Source organism: Condylostylus longicornis, unplaced genomic scaffold (genome assembly GCF_029603195.1).
Source record: "Condylostylus longicornis isolate FDR11 unplaced genomic scaffold, ASM2960319v2 ptg000051l, whole genome shotgun sequence".
NCBI lineage: Eukaryota > Metazoa > Arthropoda > Insecta > Diptera > Dolichopodidae > Condylostylus > Condylostylus longicornis.
This window is the reverse complement of record NW_026578020.1, coordinates 587,620-603,950: the sequence shown is the minus strand read 5'-3', so window position 1 is coordinate 603,950 and position 16,331 is coordinate 587,620.

Genomic DNA, 16,331 nt, shown 5'->3' with positions numbered 1-16,331 from the left:
TTTTTAGACCAAATCTTCACTCTATAAAGAGAAAAATTAACAAAACAATTTTATTATCTGTAAAAAATTTTAATTACCTGAGAAGTAGGTGCAGCATCTGGCGTTACATAAATTTTACCATATAATCTTTTAATATTTTGGTTCAAAATCTTCTGAATATATAGTACTATTTGGTGAAATGTTTGAAATGCAAACTTCTTTATTAATAATTCCAATCCACTTTCCTTTAATTTCATTACTTCTAGTAAAAATGTAATTATATAAAAAAAGCCCAATTTAAAATATTATGTATGCTACATTTTATCAAACACAAACTAATTTTGCTTTTGCGGTTCTATTAAAATTATGTATGTAATTCGAAGTAAATTTAGTATAGAAAACAAAAACAAATGTTTTCTTTCCAACATTAAAACTTGAGAAATTTGCGAATTATAATTAAAATTTGCGAATTGTAATTAAAATTACGAATTAAATTTAACACTATTAAAAAAATATTTCTTTAAATTATTAATATAAATTATATTCACATACATACTGTGGGAAACTTCCATTTGCTCTTTTAAATGAGAACAACAATTTGGAATTATATTCTTCTTTTTCCTTACAAAGTTTTTTCTCCTTTAAAGTTCATTGTTTTTTTAAAGTTCATTTATAATTCACGAAAATTTTACGACCGAAATCATAATTTTTTTTTGTTTACTATTAACACAAGCGGAATGTAATTTTCCAAGGAAAGAGAACAACAACATCTGGCAGTTAATGTTAATTTCAGTTTGATAATGCTCGGATTACTCATTTACTCATTGAGTTTTGAACGATTCATATGAATTTTGAACTAATTAAATTGTATACCAAACTGAAAAACAACTTAAAAATATTGTTTTACCTATTTTTTTCTTTTTTAAATAAACTTCTTTCATCTCCCTTTTATTTTTCTTATATTCTTCTCTCTTCAAAATTTTATATTAAATACATATGTATACGAGAATACAAAAAAGAATCCACTTTTTAATGAACAATGTGGAATAAATATAGCCGATTCAAAAGTTTAAATTGTGAGAAAGAAAGATGAAAAAAGTGGACAGACCCAATAGAAGTACAATTATCTAGACTACCAGTTCAAAATATTTTCCATTCAAAACTAAAAAACAGTTGTTTATGTGAGGTTCTCCTAGAATATATCACATAGATATTCTAGGAGAATCTAGATAGAATTTAAATTATTAAAGCAGTAGTATTGAAATGTCTCGAAAAAATATTATTAGCGCAGTCATGTTTGACAAAAGTCGATTAAATTGTTGGAATTCTTGTGATAGTTGCCATACAATTTCAGATGGTTTTGGTCGTATCATAGAAACTATTCATGCTATGCGACTAAAATTTTACGAAAAGAGATGATAATATAGCAACTATTTTTAGCAAAAATTTCTGAATTTCAGAGCTACGAACGAAATTTATGATAGGGCTGATTAAAATATTTGTATACTTAGTCTATTAATAAGTAAAGTTTTAAAAGGAGAATCAAAATGTATGTGCGACAATAGACAACTTTAAAGATGTTTAAAGGAATTGTAAAAGTGTGAAACAGTATTTTAAAAAATCTTTTATTATTTTTAAATTTATCTTCGTAATTCAAAAAACAACATATATATACATATATACAAATTTCTTGCTAATACAATTAACATTTTTAATATTTTTGAAAAATTGCTTTACTGGTAAACCTAATTTCATGTTTTTTACCCAAAATAAATTTTAATTTTTTCAGAAAATTTTTCTTCGTATTATTCGCAAAAAATTAAACTTAAATACTTTTCACTATTACGAAATCTTAAAAAAAAAATTAAAAAAAAAATTAAATAATAATTTAAAATAGCCTACCATTTGGCTGTATTGAGAACAAGACCCTATGGTAATGCTAAAATTTAATAAAATAATCAACCGATTTCATTGAAATTTAATATTTAAGTTCCTGGTATTCAAACAATGAACATATAAATTTTTTGGGAAGATCAGAGCTCGAAAACTGATCTGCGGGTCGATTTTACATTATTTACCATATCTACGGAAGGAATTGATGGAATTTGATATTTGATATTTGAGTTCTGGTTGTTACCGAAACTAACTGGCGAGCATTTCGGTGAATTCGGGTAGCACAAAGCAAAATTCTACCAAGAGCCAAATTTACATTTTTCTAACTATAACGTATGTTAACTATAAGCTTACTAATGTTCTAAAAATTGGAAAGAAGTATTTAACTGACATTTTTATAATATTCTGTAACACTTTCACTTAACTAGATAATACACATTGCGGTCTCGTACGTGCTGCCATATCAGATTTTTTATTAAGAAATTATGAGAGCAGGTTGTCCATGTATTATTCAACAATGGCTTACATGTACATATAAAAGTTACCATATAACATTTCAAAAATTTTATCGAAAGTAGTGGCCGTATTACTATATTTGCTTATACAAAATTTGAGAGTCTTGCAAATACAGTGTCTTTCATCATACATAAGAGCCGTAATAATATATTTGTTTATGCGAGTTTCTATACTCCTGCTTCAGCAATTTCTCAGATACACACTTATAACTTTCGAATTTGTATGTTACCTCTTAAAATCATAACAATATAAGATAATATTATGACGAATATCATATTATCAATTACAAATTGCTAAAATTCTGCTCCTAATATTCGTTTGCTTGCCACCTTCAAATTCTAAAAATATTCCGTTTTTATTTAAAAGTAGATGGTTATGAGAGTTCATAATCATCAAAAGCATCGAACTGAAATAAAATTATTTAGGTAAAATTTCTGTTATTTTTATTTTATTTTATATTATATGAAAATTGAATTTAAAAGTTTAATTGCGCTTGTTGGGAAAACCAGCCAAAAATATCCCTTTTTTATTAATTAATATGAATACTGCAAAATTTTTCTCTACATTTCAAGATTTCTCAAGCACACTCTAGAAGCTAGTTTAAAAGTTGAAAGCATCTTTGGAAAGGAAGTTCACAGAATCGTGTTAGTCTACCTTATACAAATGATTTTTTTTGCAATGTTTAAGGTGACCTAAAACGCAAGGGATGCCAAATATTATAAAACAAACTGAATATTTATCAGTTTCTTTGAAAAATTTGCAGTATGGCCTAAATTATGTTAAAAATTAAGAATGTAATATAAAAACAATATTCGTTATTTTTCTATTTTTTATACCCTGCACCTTCCTGAAGAGTATATTCACTTTGGTGTGGAGTTTGTAATCACTTGAAGGAGTCGTCTCCGGTATGGACATGTATATATATTCTTGGTCAGCGTAAAATTCTGCGTTGATTTAAATAAGTCAGCCCATCCGTCCGTCCATCTGATCACACGATAATTCAAAAACAAATAATGCAATCGACACCAAACTTTCGCAAATTTTTTCTTTTGTGCCAAGGACGAACCCTATTGTGATTGGACCAATTCGGACAACGAGTTCGGCTAGCTGCCATACAACTCAAAAAGTTTATTTTAAATAATTTATAAACTAATAAAGTTATGAATATGGAATTTTGTATACGTATGTTCAATTATATTCCACAAACGTTCTTAAAATTTTAGTGCGATGGCTATATCGGTTTGGGTGCCTGCATACAAGTCCAAAAGTTAATTTTAAATATTTGGAAAAGTAATTAAGTCAGATTAATTACCTAATATACTAATTTTGAAAATATCAATATTGGCTAATGGACTAAAATAATTCTCAGCCGACGATATGTATATATTCACATATGAATGTAAATGGTACAGTAGATACACAGTATCTGGTAGTGATGAGGAAATAAAGCAATTTATAAAAAAAAAAATGTGTACGTTATGCATACTGTTTAATACTTTATGAAATACAGTTATTACCGATATGTCTGTACATACATATATTTTTATGAAATATGAGTTTTTAATTTATAAAGAAAAGATTAAAATAAAAACAAAAAATCCATAATATATATTTTTACTATTAATTGACAATGTTACGTTATTAATTACTTCGTCGTTTTTAAATTTATTATTTGTTATTTGTTAAAATTATATTGTTTAAATTATAATTATTTTTATTTATTTTAACACTCAATTTTTACCGACCGTATTGTGTAAACAATAGGTAGGTTATGTGATGGCAACAAATTTTGCATATTAAGTTTTCGGTGGGAATGCACTTCTCCATAGTAGGGAAGTGTAAGTAAACTATTTTTAGCAACCTGTCGGTCCGTCGGTCTGTCGGTCTGTGTGTGCACGTGTGTATCTCAAGTTCTGCAGAACCGATTTTGATGAAATTTTATATGTAAGTTTATTTCCACCATGACACGGATTAATCAACTTTTGGTATATATCAGGCCTCGGGAACTGCACTTTTTAGCGGGCCTGTTTTACATTTTTGAACATTTTGAAGAAAGTATTCAACCGATTTACTTGAAATTTCATATATAAGCTTTTCTCGACCGTCCTCAAAAATTCCTAGCTTTTGGAAGAAATCAGGCATCAGCAACTGGACGTTTACTCCGGGCCAAATATACATTTTTGCGTGTATAAAGAGAAATAATTGACCGATTTCATTGAAATTTAATACTTGAATTCCTCGTATTAAAACAATGAACATGTAAATTTTTTGGAAAGATCAGGGCTTGAAAACTGATTTGCGGGCCGATTTTACATTTTTCACCATTTTGAAGAAAATACTCAACTGATTTACTTGAAATTTCATATATGAGTCTTGCTCGACCGTCCGCGAAAATTCCTAACTTTTGGAAGAAATCAGTCATCGGCAACTGGACGTTTACTACGGGCCAAATGTACATTTTTGTGTATATAAAGAGAAATAATCAACCGATTTCATTGAAATTTAATATTTGAATTCCTCGTATTAAAACAATGAACATGCAAATTTTTTGGAAAGATCAGGCATCGGAAACTAGACGTTTACTACGGGTCAAATATACATTTTTGCGTATATAAAGGGAAATAATTGAGCGATTTTATTGAAATTTAATACTTGAATTTCTCGTATTAAAACAATGAACATATAAATTCTTTGGAAAGATCAGGGCTCGAAAACTGATTTGTGGGCCGATTTTACATTTTTCACCATATCTACGGAACGAATTGATGGAATTTCTTGAAATTTAATATTTGAGTTCTGGTTAACTGACGAGCATTTCTGGGAATTCGGGTAGTACAAAGCGAAACTCTACTAAAAGCCAAACTTACATTTTTCTAGGTATGTTAACTATAAGGTTACTAATGTCTTAAAAATTGGAAAGAAGCATTTAAAAGACATTTTTATAATATTCTGTAACCATTTCACTTAACTAGACAATACACAATGCAGTCGGTTATGTGCTGCCACATCAGATTTGTTAATCGTTTCGCTTTTATAATATGGATACTCTACTTTTACCACCTTGTGCTGAAATGAATTACAAAAATGCTCTTGTACGCCTTTAAGATATAAAATATTTTTCCCTATAGTTTATATACGAAAAAAATGCTCTAGTACGCCTCTAAAGACACATTTTAAAAAAACAGGTAGACATTATTGTGTATTCTTTCCTTCTCCCAAAAATTCCTATGTGTATAAAATGAAAAGAAGAAGGTAGACTGCCTAACTCTTTTAGCTAAGGGAATTTTTGGTAAATAAATATTGATAAGTGATTGCATAAATGTGTTTACATCAGTATGGAGAGTCGAACTGCACTCAAAAGTCAACTCTTCACTCAAAAGTCTACGAAAGAAAAAATCACACGTAACAACTAATTTAAACAGAAAGGTAGTTTTAAATTAATGTATTTACATCTAACAAGTCCCAATGCTAAGACTTAAAAGCACGACCTTATTTTACATGGGTTTTTTTAAATCGAAGTGGCTATTTTTTTATAAAAGAAATATTAAAATAAATTCACACTTATTAAGCATATAAAATTCTAAAAATATATTTAAAAAATCAATTAAATATATTAACATTTTCATTCATAATTATTTTATAAAAGGCGGAAAAACAACAAGCGCATCCTTCACCTTTAACATTTTATATGGTACTGAAAGCACTTTATTATTTTTAAGTGAGCAGCTTATTTTTCTCATAGGGTAGGTTAACTCAAGATATGGGAAGAAACGCTAGTGTCAAGTTGAAAATATAATTAATGAAAGGATAATTATTAAATATTGACATGAAAACATGGTAAATAAAAAAATTGAAGAGGGAATTAGAAAATAATATCTAAAATACAATTAAATATCATTTTACCGATACAAATTTTATATACACTTCAAAATTTTAACTGTATTTTTATTTATTCGAACATTTTTTAAAACTTAATATATTACCTGAGTAAAAACATATTTAAAAGGCTTTGGAAAAGACAATCATATATTTTTATGACTGGATTTAAATATTTTTTTTATTTTTGAAAATAAATGGTATCTCAGGAAATGACTCAGAAATTCCAAATGTATAATGACTGGTAGTAGGTACCCATGTAAATTTGTGTATGAATCTTAATAGTAAACACAAACGGGTTTACTATTAAAACTCATACACAGGCAGGGTCATTTTATAAATATATTACTCTTGTCTAGCTGTTAATAAAATATGAAAGAAATTTTTGAAGCACTCAATATAAATTGTTTGAAGTAGTTTTAAAATAATTATCTACAAAAAAAGTTGATGTTTTTACCTACTTCCAAAACATATTTATTTTTAATAACTGAAAAACTAGTTAAAATTATTTGAAACAATTCTATAAGTATAAATAACCGAAATGAGATAACTCAAATTGTTGAAATGCATCACACTATATTACTTTTATTAACATTAATTGTTAGCCGACACTACTCAACTTACCTTATTCGTCATCATCATCATCAGTAGCTTTACAGCCCGGTATGAGCCCTAACTTGATTAACAATTCCCCTGCGCCCTTCTCGATCCGTTGTTAGTTGCTGCCAATTTGTTATATTCATTTTACGCAAGTCTTCTGCTACGTCGTCCTTCCATCTCAACCTTGGTCTTCCAATGTTTCTTTGAAAAAGTTGTCTTGCTTCGAAAATTCTTTTTGGAGCCCTTGATTCATCCATTCGATTGAGATGTCCCAGCCACCTTAATCTTTAAGATTTGATGAATCTTACTATATCCTCATTTTTTATAAGGTCCATTAGTTCTTGATTTGACCTTATTTCATACTCATTATATTCGTTCAATCTTGGTCCAAAAATTTTCCGCAGTATCTTTATTTCAAAGGTTCTCAGATTATTTAGGACGTAATCAAAATAGGACGTAATGTTGTTTTATATGGTTGTGTTTTGCACGATTTTGATAGAATTTTGGATTTAAATAAATGTGCCATGGAGTAGTAAGCCCTGTTAGCTGTTAATATCTTTTGTTTTATGTCTTTATGTATGTCATTACTAGCATTTATTTGCGCACCAAGGTATTTAAAATTTTCAACTATTTCAAAATTGTATCCCATCATGCTTATAGTTTGGTCACTTCTTCGTAGTTGGGATCTTGATATCAACATATATTGGGTTTTTTCTTCATTAATCTTCAAACCCACAATTGCAGCGTTTTCGGCAAGTTCGGCAAAAGCTTCAATTAGATGTCTTTTATTTCGGGACACCAAGACTATATCATCTGCGTAGGCACACATTTGATAGGAACGTGTAAATATAGTGCCACCATTATTTAATTGTTTTATTGAATGATGGAACAACAGATTGAATATTATTGAACAGATTTCATCTCCTTGTTTAACTCCAGACTTAATTTCAAAGGCGCTTGTATATTTATTTTGGATACGAACTTTCGCTGTTGTGTTTCTTAGAGTCATTTCAACAAGGAGTAGAAGTTTTTTCGGTATACCAAGTTGTTCAAAGATTTGTCGAATTTTATTTCTTTTGATTGAGTCAAACGCTTGTTTGAAATCTATGAAAACCATGTGTAGATCGATGTTGTATTCTGCACATTTTCCATTGTCTGTCTGACGTAAAAAATTTGGTCAACAGTTGATTTTTGTTCTCTGAAACCACATTGATAATCGGTTAAGATTCCTTCTGAATAAACTTTTAGTCTTCTAGCAATTATAGCTATCTGCTTACTATTATTGCTCTTCTGTAAGAGTGGTTCCATTTTTATCTTTTACATTTGTTATAGTATGTTGGAACCCTTTTCTTTGAATTTTTATTTTCCTATAGAAATATCTTACGTTTCTTTGATTAAAATCTTTTTCTATTTGTTCAACATTTCTTTTTAAAGCTTGCTTCTTTTTTCTCTTGCATATTTGATTTGCTATCCTTCTTCTTGCTTGTATTTATTATGCGCCAATCTCGTTTTTCTTTGCATCCACATAATTCTAGCATCATTCCTCTCTTTTATTGCATCCTCACATTCTTCATCAAACCACTCTTGCCCAGCGCGAACTCTTTTAACTCCTAGACATTCTAGCAGCCCGAATTAAATCATTCTTTGTATTATTCCACATTTCTTCAATATTCACTTCTCCTGATATTTCTTCTATAGAGGGGTTTTCAAATTTTCTTCTGTAGTTTTCTCTTATTTGTTCATTTTTCAATTTTTCTACATCCCACCTTTTTCTTCTATCACTGCCCGATTTTTCGATTTTACCAATTTTATGTTTCAATTTTATAGCAGTAATATAGTGATCACTATCACAGTTTGGTGATCGATATACCCTAACATCTTGGATACAATTCATTCTTCTTTTGTTAATTAATACGTCATCAATTTGATTCGTTCTATCTGTACTTGGTATTATCCACGTGCCTTTGAGAATACTCTTGTGGGGAAAATGTGTACTCATTATATACATATTTGTGCTTTTAGTTAGCTGGCACAAACGAAAACCATTTGCCGACGAAACTCAACTTACCTTATTGAGAATTAAAAAATGTACATGAAAAATCACACATCCTCCCCCATTAACATTTGAGACCATACTGAAACATGAATTTGAAATTTTTTCATTTTTTCTTTCCTCCTACTAATGTCTTTACATCTAACTAATGTCTTTATATCTAACAACAAAGTATATCTACAATAAGTAGTTCGACTCTCCGTTTAACAACAATATTTGTATACAAAAATTTCCTTAGTTAAAAGAGTTAAGCAGTATACTTTTTTATTTTCATTTTTATACACATAAGAATTTTTGGGAGAGAGAAAGAATACGCAATAGATGTCAACCTGTTTTTTTATAATGTATTTTGAAAGGCGACACTTTATTATTTGTTCCTATATAAAGTTTAGGGAAAAATATTAAGAATTTTAAAAGCGACACAATAATTTCTGTAATTCATTCCAGTACAAGGTGGCATAAAAGGTATATTCATATTATAAAAATGAAACGGAAAAAAAGTGTTTAAAAAAAATTATTATAATTTATATGAAAAATAATAAAAATAAATTTTAAAAAGACGTATAATATTAAAAAAAATTTAAGTAGTTGTGAAAAAAATTTTTTTTTATAATAATGGGTAAACATTATTTGAAATGTTTGGGATGTAATATTGGGTGTGAGGCAAAAAAGGCGACACGAAAATTTCATTTGTTGTCATAAGATGTGGAGAGGTAAATATGTACTTTTGAAAATATTTTAAATTTTTAGTATTAAGCATTTGTAATTAATAATTATTAATAAATAAAATAAATAAATTATCTTTAAATTTTTTATTTTTATTACAATCTTATTAAATTTAGAACATATTTCCCATGAATCGGTAATAATTATATTGCATAAAGTAATCAGTATGCATACACCTTCTTTTCTTTATAAATTACTTTATTTCTATGTATATTGACTACTTTATGAAATATAATAATTATCGATTCATGGAAAATACGTTCTACATTTATTAAGATTGAAATAAAAATAAAAAATTTAAAGATAATTTATTTATTTTATTTATTAATAATTATTAATTACAAATGCTTAACACTAGTTTTATTAAAACTTTTTATTATGTGGTAAATTCTAATTCTAATATACAGTTTAATGAAATATGTTATGTCGAACTTCTCATAACATTCATAGCTGAAATTATTTTTTAAGTGTTCATATATTTTACATTCTAAATTTTTTTCTGTACATTAAAAAGTTTAATAAAAGTATTTAATTAATTAAAATCTTTAAATTATAAGTATAAAATTTTTTTTTCATAATTATTTAAAATTTTTTTTAATATTACACGTCTTTTTAAAATTTATTTTTATTATTTTTCAAAATTATATTATATAAATTATAATAATTTTTTTAAACACTTTTTTTCCCCTTCGCTTTCCATAATATGAATATGTAACTTATTCCAGTACAAGGTGGCAAGTACTGGAATAAGTTACAAAAATAAAACTCCTTTAAAATTCTTAATATTTTTTCCTATACTTTATATAGGGAAAAATAAATAACTCCCGATGTTAAAAATACATTATAAAAAAACAGGTAGACATCTATTGCGTACTCTTTCCCTCTCTCAAAAATTCCTATGTGTATAAAAATGAAAATAAGAAGGTATACTGCTTAAATCTTTTAACTAAGGGAATTTTTTGTATACAAATATTGGTGAGTGATTGCATTAGTGTGATGTAAACAGAGAGTCGAACTACTTATTAGTAGATATACTTTGGTTGAAATAAAATACTGATTCTAACACTCCGAAAAATGATACCGTCATTGGTCATTAATAATCTCTATGAAAGGGATTTGTGATCTTTCAAAAGTCAACGTCGTATACACATATGTTTGCATTTCGTAGGATTCCACGAGTGGAATGCATGACAGAGTTGAATATTTAACAACACCGATAAATTAATTCTAAACTATACGATTGAGTTGTTATATGTAAGATTTTTAAAAATGGAAAGCTTATAAGATTCTATAAAACTCTTTGCACATAACTCATAACTGTGCCGATAGACGCAAAAATAACTTCTTAATGTTAACTATTTGTTGGTAGAATGGTAAGAATTCGTTTAACTCTTTTAATATGCATTTTTTTTTTAGATAGAAATACTTTGAAGTTAGTTTTAGATTTGGCATATAAAAAAAGCTAGATTCTGTTGATACTGGTGGAAGAGGATGTTCGGAGGATGGGAAATATTCTGAAAGCTATATATCCCATTCTAATTATGTAATTTCTAATAAGACATTATACGTCCCAAAAGTACTGAACTAAACAGACTTTTGTATTCTGAATTAATTATAGATTTTTACATTTTATTTATGATAATTTGAAAAACATTCAATACAAATCGGAACTTGACATGAATTACACATTATTCTGGTTCCCTTTTCTATTTTCCTGTCAGCACGTGATCTACATCGACACATAATATGTTCTTAAAACGAAAAATGTCCTCCAGTTTCTGCTTTTTTTGACGTTTAGATTGTCGAATACTTTTGAGTTACATTTGTATATATGTCAACTTATATGTTTTTCTTATCACAAGCTGGTGGCTACAAGTTGATTTGCTAGTGGAACTAAAAAATTAATCAATGGAATTTTTTTTACGTTTCAGTTCTTCAAAAATAATTCGAGAATTGGACACTGACAACATCGAAATTTTTTGAAACATATTTTTCTATTATTTTCCGGATTTTCTATCAGGGTCATCAATGACCACCCATATATTTGTTGTTAAAGAGCTATACCATCTGGACATGTAACATTAATATTTTCTCCATCTTTCATCATTCTTTACGCAATTTGTTTATGAATAAAGCAGTTTTTGTATCTTGCCAATTGCAAAGTAAAATATCATCTTTATTATAATTGAAAAAATATTGGTCTTTTTCCAATTTTGTGATATTCATATCAGGCAAGCTCTATATATTTCATCGTATTGTGGCGATCAAGCCATAGTTCAAATTTCGGTCTAAATTTACTATTATAAAAAATCTGTCATTTAAAAAAAATTTACTATTGCTGAAGACAGCTTTGTAACAACGCATTCTCCAAGAGTACCTTCTGCATGATAATTTTCTTTTACAGCAAAAACATTTATATCATGTGTATCCTGTAACTGAATCCGACCAAATCCATATATTAATTCCACGTTTAGCTGGTTTTTGAGGCATGAATTGCTTTAAGGCTCGACTTTCCTTTAAATTTTGCCATTGTTTCATCTATTGCTGGATACACTGAGTCCGTGTGACATTTGGAAAAGGTATATTTTTCCAAATGTCATGTATAGGTAACATGTTGGCTTTTGTGGATTATTAAAATGCAGTTTTGAAGATAACAGTAAGAATCTATCATGTCCCATAGCGTCTTTAATTATGTCATTGCCAAGTGACACGTACATGTACATATGTATGTTATTTCATGAATTTCTAGTTATAAAAATCGTTGCGGTTTTTTTCCGCAATTGCAAGTGTTTTCGTTTTTCTTTTTGTTGTTTTCATGTTTCACAAATTTATTAACTACATTTTTATTATTGTTTTTTTCCAAAATTTTAGTTAAACCGTCGAGTTTTGAAAAAACAAATAAAAATATAAAAAATAAATTTTAAAAACAAGAAACACTTCTCGTTAAATATATACAATTTTTGATTTGGGACGTATTTGTCCCACGAAAAAATACTTTTATAACATACTATCGTCCTGAAATTAAATTTTCGTGTATTTTATGACATTGCTTAATATACATATATGAGTATTTTACTACTTATTTCAATAAAAACAAACTTACCTTGACATATTTTACTTTACTTGTGTCCCAATTTTTTAAAATGAAGTTGTTTTCAGACAAAAACTTACAAAAACTTGAAAAAACTTCCCCGCACAAACTTTTTTTAACCTCAAAACTAAATTTTTTAAAGATGTAAAATCTTTTATTTTAAAGCACTTTAAAAATATGTACTGAATATTAAAATAATACTAAATTACTGATGGGCCTAAAACAAACACAAGTTATCTACAAAATTTGAATTTTAATAATCTTTGAATTTTAATAATCATCAAATACTCCGTGGGACATACGTTGTCCCAACAGTATTTTAAGCAGGTATTGCATATTGCGATGTATGATATTTCTAAGACGACTGTACCCTGATGTTACTTTAATCAATTAAATTTAAAAATTCAGTGAGTGTGTTTTATTCAGGCTACTGATTGCACAAAATCGGGTGCTTGGTGCTGAGGAGTAGATTGGACTAGAAGATCGCTAAAGATATCCAGGTTGCGCTCATTCAGGAATCGGTTGGATGGTATGTCCTGCACTACAAAGTGGAGGTAAGAACTTATCCCTCTAAATAATTTTAGTGACGAGGATACGACTGTGGTGAAATGGGAGAGGAATAAGAGGATTGGCCTCTTCTTCTGATCTCATGCTATATGACATGAAATCTGGGGAAGTTATCAAAGCGTTTAAGAACAGTGCGCTGGTCGAGCGTGTTGAATATGGTGAGCCCTTAGTGAATTTTCTAAGTGGTACCAACCTTAATAAGGGTTGCGACCCAACTTTCAATGTTATTAGGAACATAAATGAGTGAAATTGTCATGTCGGTGCTAGGGATTTCGGGCCAATGAACTTGTTCTTCTTCATACTGAGACTCATGGAGATGTTGCTAGAGAAATGTATAAGATACGAGAAAAGGGAGGCGGGTTTGTCAAATGACCAACATGCACAAAGCATCCAACCACTTTGTAGCCTTCATCCTACCCAGCGATGTAGCTCAACCTGGATTCTTTTTTCCATTCGTTACTATTTTTCGAGGTCCAGCCTTTCGGATTGCCTTAATCCACGATAGAAACCTGCTTGACATTCCCGTTTTGCGAAGCTGTGAATTTCTTGGAGAAGCTTAGAGGGCCCTACCAGGCCTACCGAAACCGGATGAGGCCTTATCCCAAGAAACAAGCTACCCCGGGGTCTTAAGCGATAGCTCTCTAGTCTCCTTGCAGCGCTGCGGGGTTTGTTACGAGCGTCCTGATTTCGTCGCCCGTCGTTACTTTTGTTATATTTCAGTACGCCATTCATATTCGATGTAGGCTTCTCTTGGTTTTTAAGAATTCTTTCGACTTTATTGGTATGATTGCATATGCCGCACACTACAACGTCCACCGACATCGCTTTCGGATTCTTTAGCCATATATAAGCTCACCACTGCGACTAGGTTGAGTCCCTGGGATGGTAAAATTCGTGCTGTAAGAAAAAAAAGTTGAGGAGGGCTCAGAAGTCTCACTGAAGGGAGTTTTGAGGCACGAATGGGCAAATTGCGAAGGTCTCCAGATTTGGAAACATCTTGGCAAGTCATTCAGTTGTGTCAAGTTGTTTGATGGCTGCTGGCAACTAACAATTCCACATCGGAGTTTATGCAGTTGCCCCTGCATACTTTCCTGAAGTTCGGAGATGTTTTATTTGGATTTGTCATTCTGGCAAGTCCTGTGCGAAGGCAGTGCTTTCTGAGAGGTTAATACTCTGCGCCATTAGCAGCTTTATTCCTGTAATGTCGGCGAGCTCTGAAGGCATAGTGCCTTGATTAAGCTTATGTCTATTTATAAGTGTTGTATAGACATAGCTTACATTCTAAGAACATGAAATGTTGCTAGAGTGGTTTTTATTCTGTAGACTGAGAAAAGCTCTCGCAGCTGCCCAAAGGATCTTGAACCTCTCAGTCTAAAACTGGAATGGCTCTTTTCTGTGCCACGTCACAGGCAGACCCTTAGGGGCCATGCTTTCGTTCTTGACGACATGTGAGGGGACAATTGATTATGTTCCTCCCGTACTCTGGTTCACGAAGAACTTTGAGGTTTGAACAAATATGTTTATAAAAAACAATTGTCGATCGCCCTTAATGCATGTGCAATGAATCACGTCATGCTGTTTTTAGATAAATAAAAAATAAGGAATTAAAAAAAAGTCAAGAAAAGAGACCAAACTCAAAATAAAAAAGAATAAATAAGAGACCATATGGAAGCCTTGCACGTATGTATGTACATACATATATTAAAATGGTACTTTAGAGATGATCAAATAGGGAAGATGTTTTAAATTATGAACTGATTTATAAAATTGAAATATTAAAAAACGCAAGATGTAAGCTAATGAAGAATTGGAATACAATGCTTACGGATTTCTTGTATTGAAACCCTTGTTAATTTGCATTTAAGAATTTTAAAAAATTAAAAAAATATATTCGGATTTTTATTTGATGCACAAAATAATATGAATGAACTCGTATATGTTATCATAAAAAAAGTAAAGCCAATATAAAGAAAATTGCAGTTTGACAATTACAAAGGTTGTTTATCGTATTGCCATCTCCGAAGAGTCCTTGACTTAGACGTCTCGAACACAATGTCTAATGATCAAAAATGTAAAATGAAAGATCGTAAAAGCTTGCGAATTATTGATGTGGGCTAGGTGCAGTAACACTTAGTAATTTTTTTTTGTCAGAACACGGCTTTTTTTCCTTGCATAGAATTGAATTTAAATAAGATTATTTAATAAAATAAATTGAAATAATAAGTTTCATAGGTATGATGAATTCCATAAATCATAATGAATTTAAGGCATAAATTGTAATACTACATTTATTGCTCCATTTCCCTCACTAATTACGTTGAATGTAATAACAAAATTGACAACCTTAGCAACAATATATGCAACTTAAATTTCTTTTTTCATATTTTATACCCCTATTTCCTATACGATATATATTGTTTTTTATTGACAAATTCACTTGGTGTGTTGTGCGTACGTGTATATAATATTTTTCATACCCATACACGTTGATAGAAAAAAAAGAACGTACAGTTGCGCATCTGATGTTTTGTTACTTAACGTATAATGATATATGCACCTTGTTCGTATTAGTAAATTTTTTTGGTTACTAATACGAACAAGTGTTAGGCGAAAATGTATTGTTTAAAACATAACGTAGAATTCTGTGTAGGATTAAATATCGGATCATATAGTTTTTTTTTCCTGATATGATCTGACTTATTACTGTTAGTTATTACATTTCATATAATAAGGAAGGTTGTGTGATGACGACAAATTTCGGATGTCGAGATTTTGGTGGGAACACACTTCTCCATAGTAGGGAAGCGTAAATAAATTATTTTTAGAGATATGGCGGTCTGTTGGTCTGTCAGTCTCGCGGTTTGTCGATTTGTCGGTCTGCCAGTTTATCGGTCCCTGTGTGTACGTGTGTATATCAGGTTCAGCTGAATTGATTTTGATGAAATTTTATATATGAGTTTACTTTGGCTATGGCATGGATTGATACTTTTGGAATATATCAAACCTCGGGAACTGAATCTGCTTAAGGGC